Source organism: Vombatus ursinus, unplaced genomic scaffold, assembly GCF_900497805.2.
Source record: "Vombatus ursinus unplaced genomic scaffold, bare-nosed wombat genome assembly UNPS02009573.1, whole genome shotgun sequence".
Classification (NCBI taxonomy): Eukaryota; Metazoa; Chordata; class Mammalia; order Diprotodontia; family Vombatidae; genus Vombatus; species Vombatus ursinus.
In genome coordinates this window covers 18,420,678-18,431,120 of record NW_020949351.1, presented here as the reverse complement: position 1 = coordinate 18,431,120, position 10,443 = coordinate 18,420,678, and positions in this window count along the sequence as shown.

The window sequence follows — 10,443 nt, the reverse complement described above, 5'->3', positions numbered from 1 at the left end:
ACCTGGGTTCAAATCCTGACTAGCACATGCTGTGTGATTCTGGGCAAGTAACTTAATCTCTCTGTGCCTCAGTGTCCTTATCTGTAAAGTGAAGGGGTGGGCCTCCATAACCTCAAAAACCTCTTCCAACTCTAAATCTATGATCATGTGAAATGACTGTGGAATCAAACTGAATGGTGAATATGAAGCATAGCCCTGCAGATTCACAATAATTTATCATAATGTCATAGTATTTCTCTTTACATCAGTCTTCCTTGAACTCCCTTGTGATTGATTTGATATTATACATATCCCTACTTTTGTTCTGTGTCTCTCAATTATTACTAAGGGAACAATGTTAGGAAAATGATGAGGGAATACTGAAATATGCAGATTTCTATAAAAGATCTTCAGGGCAGTGGCCAAGTTGATTTAAAGTGACAAAAATAATAATGCTACTACCATGAATTTATATAGACCTTTTTATTTTTCCATCTTCACATATTAATCTCATGTTTCTTAAAAAACAAATTATAATTATCTCTTGCTAAAGGGTTTAAAACTGGAGGGCCTAAGCCCAAAGATTTGCTTGTAAATGTTTAACAATCAGCTTTGTGGGAAAAATTTAAAAAAAGTTTTCAGTACATACTTTTTTACCTGCCTTGTTAAGGTCTTCTCCATCACTTTTTTTTCTTTTTGCTAGACAATTGGTGTTAAGTGACTTGCCCAACGTCACGCAGCTAGTACGTATTGTGTGTCTGAGACTGGATTTGAACTCTGGTCCTTCTGACTTCAAGGCCGAAGCTCTACCCACTGCGCCACCTAGCTGCCTCTCCATCACTTTCTTAAGTCTAAACAATCAACAAAACAATAAATCAAGCCCTGATTTGTATTGTTTGCAGATTTCCAATGTATGAAAACTCACACTGAAAACTTAATGATTGATTCTCAAGGGCAATTTGAGCTGGCTCTGGCAAACACCTCCATCTGAGCTCCAACAGAGAAATCCCCAATTTTGTGTGTGTGTGTGTGTATGTGTGTGTGTAACAAATTGTCTGCCACATAACTCAATAAAGCCTTGTTGAATGAATCCCTACAGTCTGAGTTTATTGCTGATTACAATCCTTAAGGGTGCAAAATCTTAGACTTGGGTTAAAAAATTAACTCCACGACTCCAAGATGAAGGAAGCATGGCTAACTAGTAGTTCATGTGAAAAAAGATGTAGGGTCTTTAATGGACGGCAACCTCAACATGTCAGCATTCCAAAAAAGGCAGCAAAGAAAAAAAAAGGCAAAAACCAAAACAAAAACCTAATTTGAAACTTAGTGCTGGAGAATTGATTAGGAAATATGCCTCACTCTTATCAATAGTTGAGGACTAAAGATGTGAAATGTATTATATGCTGTGAGAAATGATTATTTCTCTCTTGTATTAATATCTAATTATTGTATTTATTTTTTCATTTTCTCAAAAATCTCAAGATTTTTTTCCTTTTCTTCCTTATCCAGAAATTAACCAACATGGGAAATCTTTCTAAAAGACTTATCCAGCCAGGATGGCTGAGATCTAATCAAAGACAGTAAAAGAAATTATAAGTTTGGACTAATGGGCGAATTCCTTCTCATGTGTTTGCTCAGACAGGTCTGGTAAATGTTGATTCTCCCTTTTGTCATACAGATAATATGGCAATTGGTTTTTGACCAAGATCTGGGTGGCTCAAGTCACATACCCTAAAACCCTCATTGTAATATAGCCCACCTTCCCATTGTAATATTCATTTTCTCATTGTTAAGCAATCAGAGTTGATTGCCACTGTCAGAAACACCTGCTTTTCCAAGGGCATATAAACTGCCATGAGGAGTCTTTTTGTCTAAGAGACAAGGCCAAATGACCATCCTTTTATTAATAAATATGCTGGTCTTTTAATAAAATGATTAAATTACCCAGAAATCATGTCTCTTGAACCTTTTAAATGTCACAGTACTGTCAGATAAGATAACCATATCACTGTTGATAATTCCTGCTATATAATCTATCTACAGAGATATGTTTACATACATATATATTTATAAATACAAGTACACACATATATACACACATATATGTAACACTATTTTGGTTATGACTTGCTAAGCATTGCCAAGGAGATCAAGACACTAGAGATAAATGCCCACTAGTAAGACAGATTCCCTAGTTTCCTTCTCCTTTTTGATGACCAGAGATTTTTGTCCTGACCTTGGGACCGGCAGGGATTGACTTTGACTAGCACTTCATAAGGGATTGTGGAGAAGAGAAGAGAGCCTATTTCAGCACTGCACTACGGGACAGAGATCATATTATTGAATCATGCAAGAGACATGGAGCAGATATTCACTTTCTGGAACTGGTTAGTGTTCCTGATACTGTAGCCAGGGATCCTTTCTTTTTTTCCCCATTTTTTTCCCCTCCCTCTCTTCAGAGTGGGTAGGTACCTAATGCTTTCCTAGGCACAGGAAGTTTATCCTATGGCTAAAAAGTTGACCTTTCTTTGTTTAAATATTTGACTCTTGAGAAGGTCATTGGAATAAATACTATTAATACCCCTGGGGTTTATTGGGGGATGGTTCAAGTAAGACTAGCACTTCTGGTATGAGGGCTTGCTGTGCCCATTTCAGAGCTGGTTATTTACCTTTGATGTCCTCCTGGGACTCAACTCTTACCTGTGGTTCCAAGAAGCTTTAGCATGTACAGTGGCCACATCCTGGTAAAATCAGTTAGGTAGGTGGGCTAAACCAAGCTGAGGGTAACTGACAGACCTCAAACTAGTTGGTGAGTTTGGGGTATCTACCTCAAGTGTGTGAAGACTTGCCCAGCAGAATGGGCTGATAAGAACAATTTGTTCTGATGATCATGAAGATGGCTGAAGCAGGCACTGTGGAATACTTAAGGCTTGGTCAGACATTGAAGATGACAAGATCATCTACAGCATCCCAGGCCATTGCCAGTCATCTTAACTTTTGTCTTGCCATTGGATTTTGATGACTCTGTCAGAGAGAGTGAGGCTGACAACTTTGTGAAACTACTTCACTTAAATCCAATTCACTTATAAGCCAAGACATTGCCCTGGGATGTCATCGATCCTCTTCAAAAAGGAAGAACAACATTAACATTCACACATTCAATGAGTGCATTTTTATTGCTACAGTATAGCAGATAGGGACAATTGAGGAGTACCTTATAGAGGAGAAAGATTTTAAACTGTGATATTTTGCTAGAGCTGAGTGCCTGGTTGGGGACTCATAGTTATAGAAGAGAGTTCTAAAGTCATTTAAAAACTTCTCAGGAGAGAGAAATTACTGCTAACAGGATCTCTCCAGGAAAAAAGTCCACAGTAGTGGCTAACTAACATGCTGGGCAGGGCACTGCCAGCACTGATGGGGTGGGGTGGGGAGAGTGTGTAGGGATATACCAGCTTTCTTTAGTTTGAAAGTAAAGGCACTCCTAGAGAGGAGAAACACAGGAAGTGACTGGAGAGAAAGCACACCTAATGGGGAGGAATAGCTCCATCCATAAAAACATAGGAGGTAGAGCACTGGCCCTGAAATCAGGAGAACCTGAGTTCAAATCCATCCTCAGACCAAACACTTGACACTTACTAGCTGTGTGACCCTGGGCAAATCACTTAACCCCAATTGCCTAAAAACAAAAACAAAACAAAAAAAAACATAGGAGGTAGGTAAGAATGATGGATAGCTGGGCCTGCTAACCATAAACACACTATTGCTATATGTATAGATGTCTGTGTGTGTGTGCATATTCACATATATTTATATACATATACTGTAATACCATTCATGTGCATATGTGTATATAATATATGTATTTGTATGTATATGTAAGTGTAAGTGTATGTGTATGAGACACCAAATACATGTTCTGGGATATGAAACACGTGAAGTCAACTAAATCTGGGCAAATGATCCAATGGATTTAAATCTATCCAAGTCTATCCAAAAGTCACTATCTAGCCTTAAAGAATTACTGCCCTGTTCTAAACTAAACCAGGGTGAGCCTTCATGTTCTAGTGTTGTCTTCCCAAGGTGGTATTGGTTTTCTGGAGGGCAGCTGTCGCCTTTCAGTGTCCAAAGAAACAACACAGTCCCCAAGGTACCATTGCTGCTATTTGTCTCTTTGTCCTTTGATGCATGTGTTAGCAAGATAGAAGCCCCCAGGAAATCTAAGAACATTGATTGGGGAGTACATGTTGCTGCCATCAATGGAACAAGAATAAAAGATAAAATGTGATTGTCAAAATCATAAGAAATAGGATATCACCAGCTTCATTATGCCTCCTCCCCAAAGGCCAGTGTTTGCCAGATTGATAGAAGGTTTAAAGGAAAGCAGAATGTGGTAGCACTTTCAGAAGTGACAAGCCATTTTTTTTTTTTAAAGCAGGGCAAGCCTAATCTGTGGGTGGAGTAGTCCCCAGCCCATGTAGCATTATTTCAAGGGCACTAGGAATGGTTTTTAGCTCCCCAAACATCCTCCTGACCTGCTGACTGATGATTGAAACTCCTTTTAGGAGGAACAAAAGACTTTTCAATCTATAATACTCCTATGAGAGGTAACACTTTGAATTAAATTCCCATGGTGATGTATAAATGACAGATATGCTAGTTTTTTCTGAAAATAGGTGTTTAACGGGGATAGGGAATGTGAGGGAAGCAGAACTGATCACTGGTCATTTGAAAATAAGAAAGTTAAGGAAGTTAAGGAAAGTTAAGGAATGAGGAATATGGGGGCAGAGACAAATTTTGCCTCATCATAATTTTGCTAACGCCAACCTGTGTCCTACATTAAACAAACTGACATGCCCCTTTTTTATTATCGACACTTCCATTTGCTTAGGCCCCAAAAGAACCATTTATAATCTCTAAATGTGACAGACCCTTTTGCTACCTGACCTGCTTCAAAAGTGAAGTACATTTGTTCTCATTCTATTTATATTTCATGTTATTTTTCATTCTGAAAATCTCCAGTCACCTAACATCCTAAAAGTTTAAGGGTGAAGAGAGTTTGCCTAATAGTCACTAATTCAAGCCTTCAAAATCATCTCTTTGGAGGAATACAGAGAATTAGTATTACTTTAAGAGTATTTACCCTTGTGTTCTGAGATCTCATCTCACCCACTTATTCCATCCATTATTTTGGAGTGCTTTTGTATGAGCTGGAACAGTATAAAGCTTACTTTTAATAGCAAAAGTAGTCAACACCTACCCGGCACTGCCTAACACTCTTACTTTTTATCATGGGTAGAAAAGAATGCTTCTATGGGGATGAAAAAAGGAAAGAAAAGAAATTTAAACAATGTAAAAAACTGAAAAGTTTCAGTAGTCTGAATGCATGTTACTTCATTGGAATAATCAATTTCACACTGTAAGAGGCTGTCTAGTTCAACCCTCTCATTTTACAAATGAGGAAACTGAGAACTAGAGATACTCAGTATCCCACAGGGAGTGAGTGGCAGATTTAGGGTTTAAACTCAGGTTTTCTAACTCCAGATCCAGTGACCTTCCCATTTGAAATCGTGCCCATAAAGTAGTTTGCTCATTTTAAAGTACTATATTAATATTAGCTATTATTATTATTAATGATGATGTCATCCAGTGAGGCTGAATAGCAATGTGGATTGAGAGGCTGCCTCAGAGCCAGAAAGACTTGGATTCATGTCTTATCTTTGACACATACTGGTTTGGGGGCTATTAGAATGTAAGCTCCTTGAGGGCAGGGACTGTTTTTGGTTTTATTTTATTTTATTTTTTATGTCCCCAGCACTTAACACAGTACTAGACATATAGCTGATTGATAAAGGCTTGTTTTCTAACTAACTTTGTGATCCTGGGCAATTCATTTAACCTTTCAGTGCTCCAGGCAGCGAAGACTCTAAGTTACAGAGAAGATGCCAACTTTCATTGGTAGAGGGAGTTTCCTTTACCAATGAAATTACACATCTGAATCATTATTATTATTATACCACATCAATATATAGTCACTGATAACTATTCGATGGCTCCCAATGCTATTTTCTTTTCTATGTATGAAGAACATACACTATGTTTCTGTAAGAAAACCATTATTAGGGCAGCTAGGTGGTGCAGTGGATAGAGCACTGGCTCTGGAGTAAGGAGGACCTGAGTTCAAATGTGGCCTTAGATATTTGACACTTACTAGCTGTGTGATCTTGGGCAAGACACTTAACTCCGATTGTGTCCCAACCCTCTCCACAAAAAGCCATTATTTTATGTAAACCGGCTACATATTTTTGGTCAAAATATCAGTATGTACATTTTCTGAATTTGGCTGCTATGTATCAGGAGTAATGAGGGATGATAGGTAGCCACGAGTCAGTCAACAGTTAGTTATAAATGCTTAATATGTGCCAGATACTATGCTAAGCACTGGGAATACAAATGCAGGTAAGAAGAAAGGCATTTCTTGCTCTCAAGGAGCTTAAATTCTGAAGGGGAAAGACAACACATAAAAGGAAGTTGAAAAGAGGGGGTGGGAAGACAATGGTATTGGGGTCATGGTAGAGAAAGTCCAGACTGAAGCCTGGACTGAAATGACAGATAGATGGGCTAAGTGCCCTCCTTAAATAGAGGTTCCAGGAGAACTATCTAATCATAGGGAGAGGCCTCAGGAGCAGAATATACTTTCAATATGAATTTCAGGACTGGAATGAAGTTCTGGATAAAGAGCCGGGCCATCATAGAGGCAGTCTAAAGTGAAGCCACTGGTCCCAACAAGTTCACCTCCAAAGGCAGCATCATGATCAGCTGGGCTGAAGCTACAAAGGTTATTCCAGATAATCACTCCATCCTCCACAAGGTCTCACTGATGCTGCAGGCTACAACACTCAGCCTGGATTCCTGGACTGTTAGTCTTTGAAACTCTCAAGGTTAGAGACTTCATTCTCTGCACATTGCTTCCCCAAGACAACAATAAAGAAGAGAGGGATTCCCTTGTGCTGCCAAACAGAGAAGTTGTATTCACTCTGGAATTCCTTAACTCCCTGTGGAACCACTGATACCTTAGTGTTTGGTCTTCAAAGAACTTCCAAATGAACTTCCTTAACTTAGTGTTAAGTTAATTTCCTTTTGTCCTTTATCAGGTAGGAAGGCAGTGGATGGGAGAGTTAGCAGGAAACAAAGACAAGTAAACTGGGTCAAGTTGAATAAGAGAGTACTGGACTATGGCAAGAGGTATAGTCAGAGAAGCAAAGACTGAAAGTCAGACAGTGGCTGGTGGGAGAGGGGAAAGGGAGGACCTGCAGATATAGCAGATTTTGAATTTGGTCACAAAGAGGAATCAAGATAGGCTCAAAAAGAAAAAACAAAACAAAACAAAACTCTTGAGCCTTGGTCAAAAAGAGTAAACTAAGAACAGAGTAGCAGCCAAGGCAGACTGTAGTCATGGTGTGAAGCAAGCACTTAGAGGACAGCTCCCAGTTAGGCTTGTTGGAAATGGGAACATGAGTCAATTGCTGCCTTATTACTGTGACCAGTTCAGGTTTTCTCAATCATATCAGTTCCCTGAGAACTTCTATATGGGGCCTTAGTGGTTAATGCAAGTTCCTTTAATAACCTAAGAAGCCATTTGGCTAAGTAATTCGAACTCATTTGAGGTGACTGGGTGTTATGTTATCATAACTCCACTTTTCTTAGGTTTCAGTTGCCTTTAAGTAATATTTTGTTCTATCATTTTTGATCTGAAGATCATCTATCTTGCTAGAAAAGACAGAAGTAAATTAGGAGTTGAGAGATTTTTCTTTCTTCCCTTTATTATTATTACCCTACTTGCCCCTAGACAGAGAGTATGTTCAATTTTTGTCCTTTTTGCTTGTAACATTTTGGCAGGAAGGAAAGAAATGTCTACTTGGTTGTCCTTAGAATTTTTCCAAGGTTCAAATCACTTGGGGTTTGAGTGCCACTGATACCATTCTTACAGGTCTGTGCCACTCTTTGGTATTCATTCTAAAGTTACATGATTATATACTCTTCCTTTGCTTTTTTCCTGTATGTCCATTTTAAATATAAGCTGCTCATCAGGATGGTTCATTTTTTAAAAAGCAGCCACCAGTCTCTTCAGACTTCTGACCCCTGTCTTTTTTTCTCATTAAAATGTTCTATATATCATCAACATAATTTTGCTATTGAGTATCTCCAATCCCCATTGGATCATTTTCCCTTTTTGTCTTAGGTTACCAAAAACAAAATCACTTGTGTAATATCAAATTGATGTGCCTAGAAATGGTTTCCATGAAGAGGATTTGGGTGTTTTAGTAGACTGCAGGCTCAAAATAAGTTACCAGTGTGACATGGCAGTCAAAAAAATTTAACATTTTGTTAGGATGAATTAAGAGAGGTACAGTGTTGAGAGAGAGGGAGAGAGAGAGAGACAGAGAGAGAGAGAGAGAGAGAGAGAAGGAGAGGGAGAGAAAGAGAAGGGGAGAGAGAGAGAAACAGAGACAGAAGAAAGAATGGGGTCACCATACTCTGCCTAGTCCTAGACTGCATTTGGAGTATCTTGGTCAATCCCAGCAATCACATTTTAGGAAAGACATTGGTAAGTTAGAGCCCATCTCCTTCTGAAGAAGTTCTGAAGAGGACAACATTGTCAACAAATCCACATCTGGAACCTCAAAACAGAATATGAACTGGTCTGAAGCCCAAAAAGGCTTCTTGGAAGAGTTCAAGAAGGATTTTAAAAGTCAAATAAGAGAGGTAGAAGAAAAATTGGGAAAAGAAATGAGAGGCATGCAAGAGAGAGTCAATAGCTTGGAAAAGGAAGGACAAAAAGTAACTATAGAAAACAAGTCCTTTAAAAATACAGTTGGCCAAATGGAAAAAAAAAGTACACTGAAGAAAACAAGTCCCTAAAAAATATAATTGGCCAACTGGAAAAAAAGTACACTGAAGAAAACAACTCCTTAAAAAGCAGAATTGGCCAAATGGAAAAGGAGACACAAAAACTCACTGAAGAAAAGAACTCCTTAAAAAATAAAATGGGCCAAATGGAAAAGGAGGTACAAAATCTAATAGAAGAAAACAATTTGTTAAAAATTAGAATTCGGCAAGTGGAAGCTAATGACTATATGAGATATCAAGTATCAGTCAAACAGAAAGAAAAGAATGAAAAAATAGATGAAAATGTAAAATACCTCACTGGTAAAACAACTGACCTGGAAAATAGGTCCAGGAGAGACAATTTAAAAATTGCTGGTCTACCTGAAAATCACGATGAAAAAAAAAGAGCCTGGACAGCATCTTTCAGGGAGTCATCAAGGAATACTGCCCTGAGGTCTTAGAACCAGAGGGCAAAATAGCCATACAAAGAATCCACCAATCACCTCCTGAAAGAGATCCCAAATTGAAAATGCCAAAGAATATAGTAGCCAAATTCCAAAATCACCAGGTCAGAGAGAAAATACTGCAAGCAGCCAGAAAGAAACAACTTAAATATCATGAAACCACAGACATGCAAGACCTTGTGGCTTCTACATTAAAAGGCATGGAATATGATATTCCATAAGGCAAAGCAGTTTGGATTACAACCAAGGATCAACTACCCAGTGAAAATGAGCATCATCTTTCAGGGGAGGAGATGAGCATTCAACTAAATAGGGGACTTCCAAACCTTCCTGATAAAAAGACCAGAGCTCAACAGAAAATTTGATCTTCAAATACAAGACTCCAGAGAGACATAAAAATATAAACAAGACAGAAAAAAAATGTTATTAATTAAGGGTAAACTTTACATCCCTACAAGGTAAGATGACACTTGTAACTCTTGAGAACTGTATTGTTATTACACCATGTTCAAGGGGTATACATAAAGGGGCTGGATATAAGTTGACTTTGATGTAATGGTAAAAAAAAAATTTAATCAAGTGGGTTACATGGATCCAAGTAAGTGGATTAATCTGATCTAAGAAAAAGTACTGAGAGAAAAGGAAAGGAGGAGGCAGACAAGGGTAAATTACATTACAGGAAAAGGCATAAAAACCTATTACCACAGAGGGAAAGAAGGGAGGGAGATAAGCATTGTTTGAACCTTACTCTCATCAGATTTGACTCAAGAAGGGAATAACATAATCAGTTAGCTATAGAAATCTAACTTGCCCTATAGGCAGTAGGAGGGAAAAGGGGAAAGAAAAGGGAGATGGAATAGAAAGGAGGGAAGAAATAGTAAGGGTAAGGGGAAGAAAAGGGAGGGAGTTAACAGAAGGGAGGGGGGACTGAGGGAGGGGGGACTGAAGGAGGCAGGACTGAGGGAAGGGGTGGTTAAAAGCAAAACACTAGTGAAGAGGGAAAGGGAGAAAGGAAAAAGAAAAGCATAAACAGGGAGAAAATAAGATGGAGAGAGACACAGATAGTAATCATAACTGTGAATGTGAATGGGATGAACTCTCCCATAAAATAGAA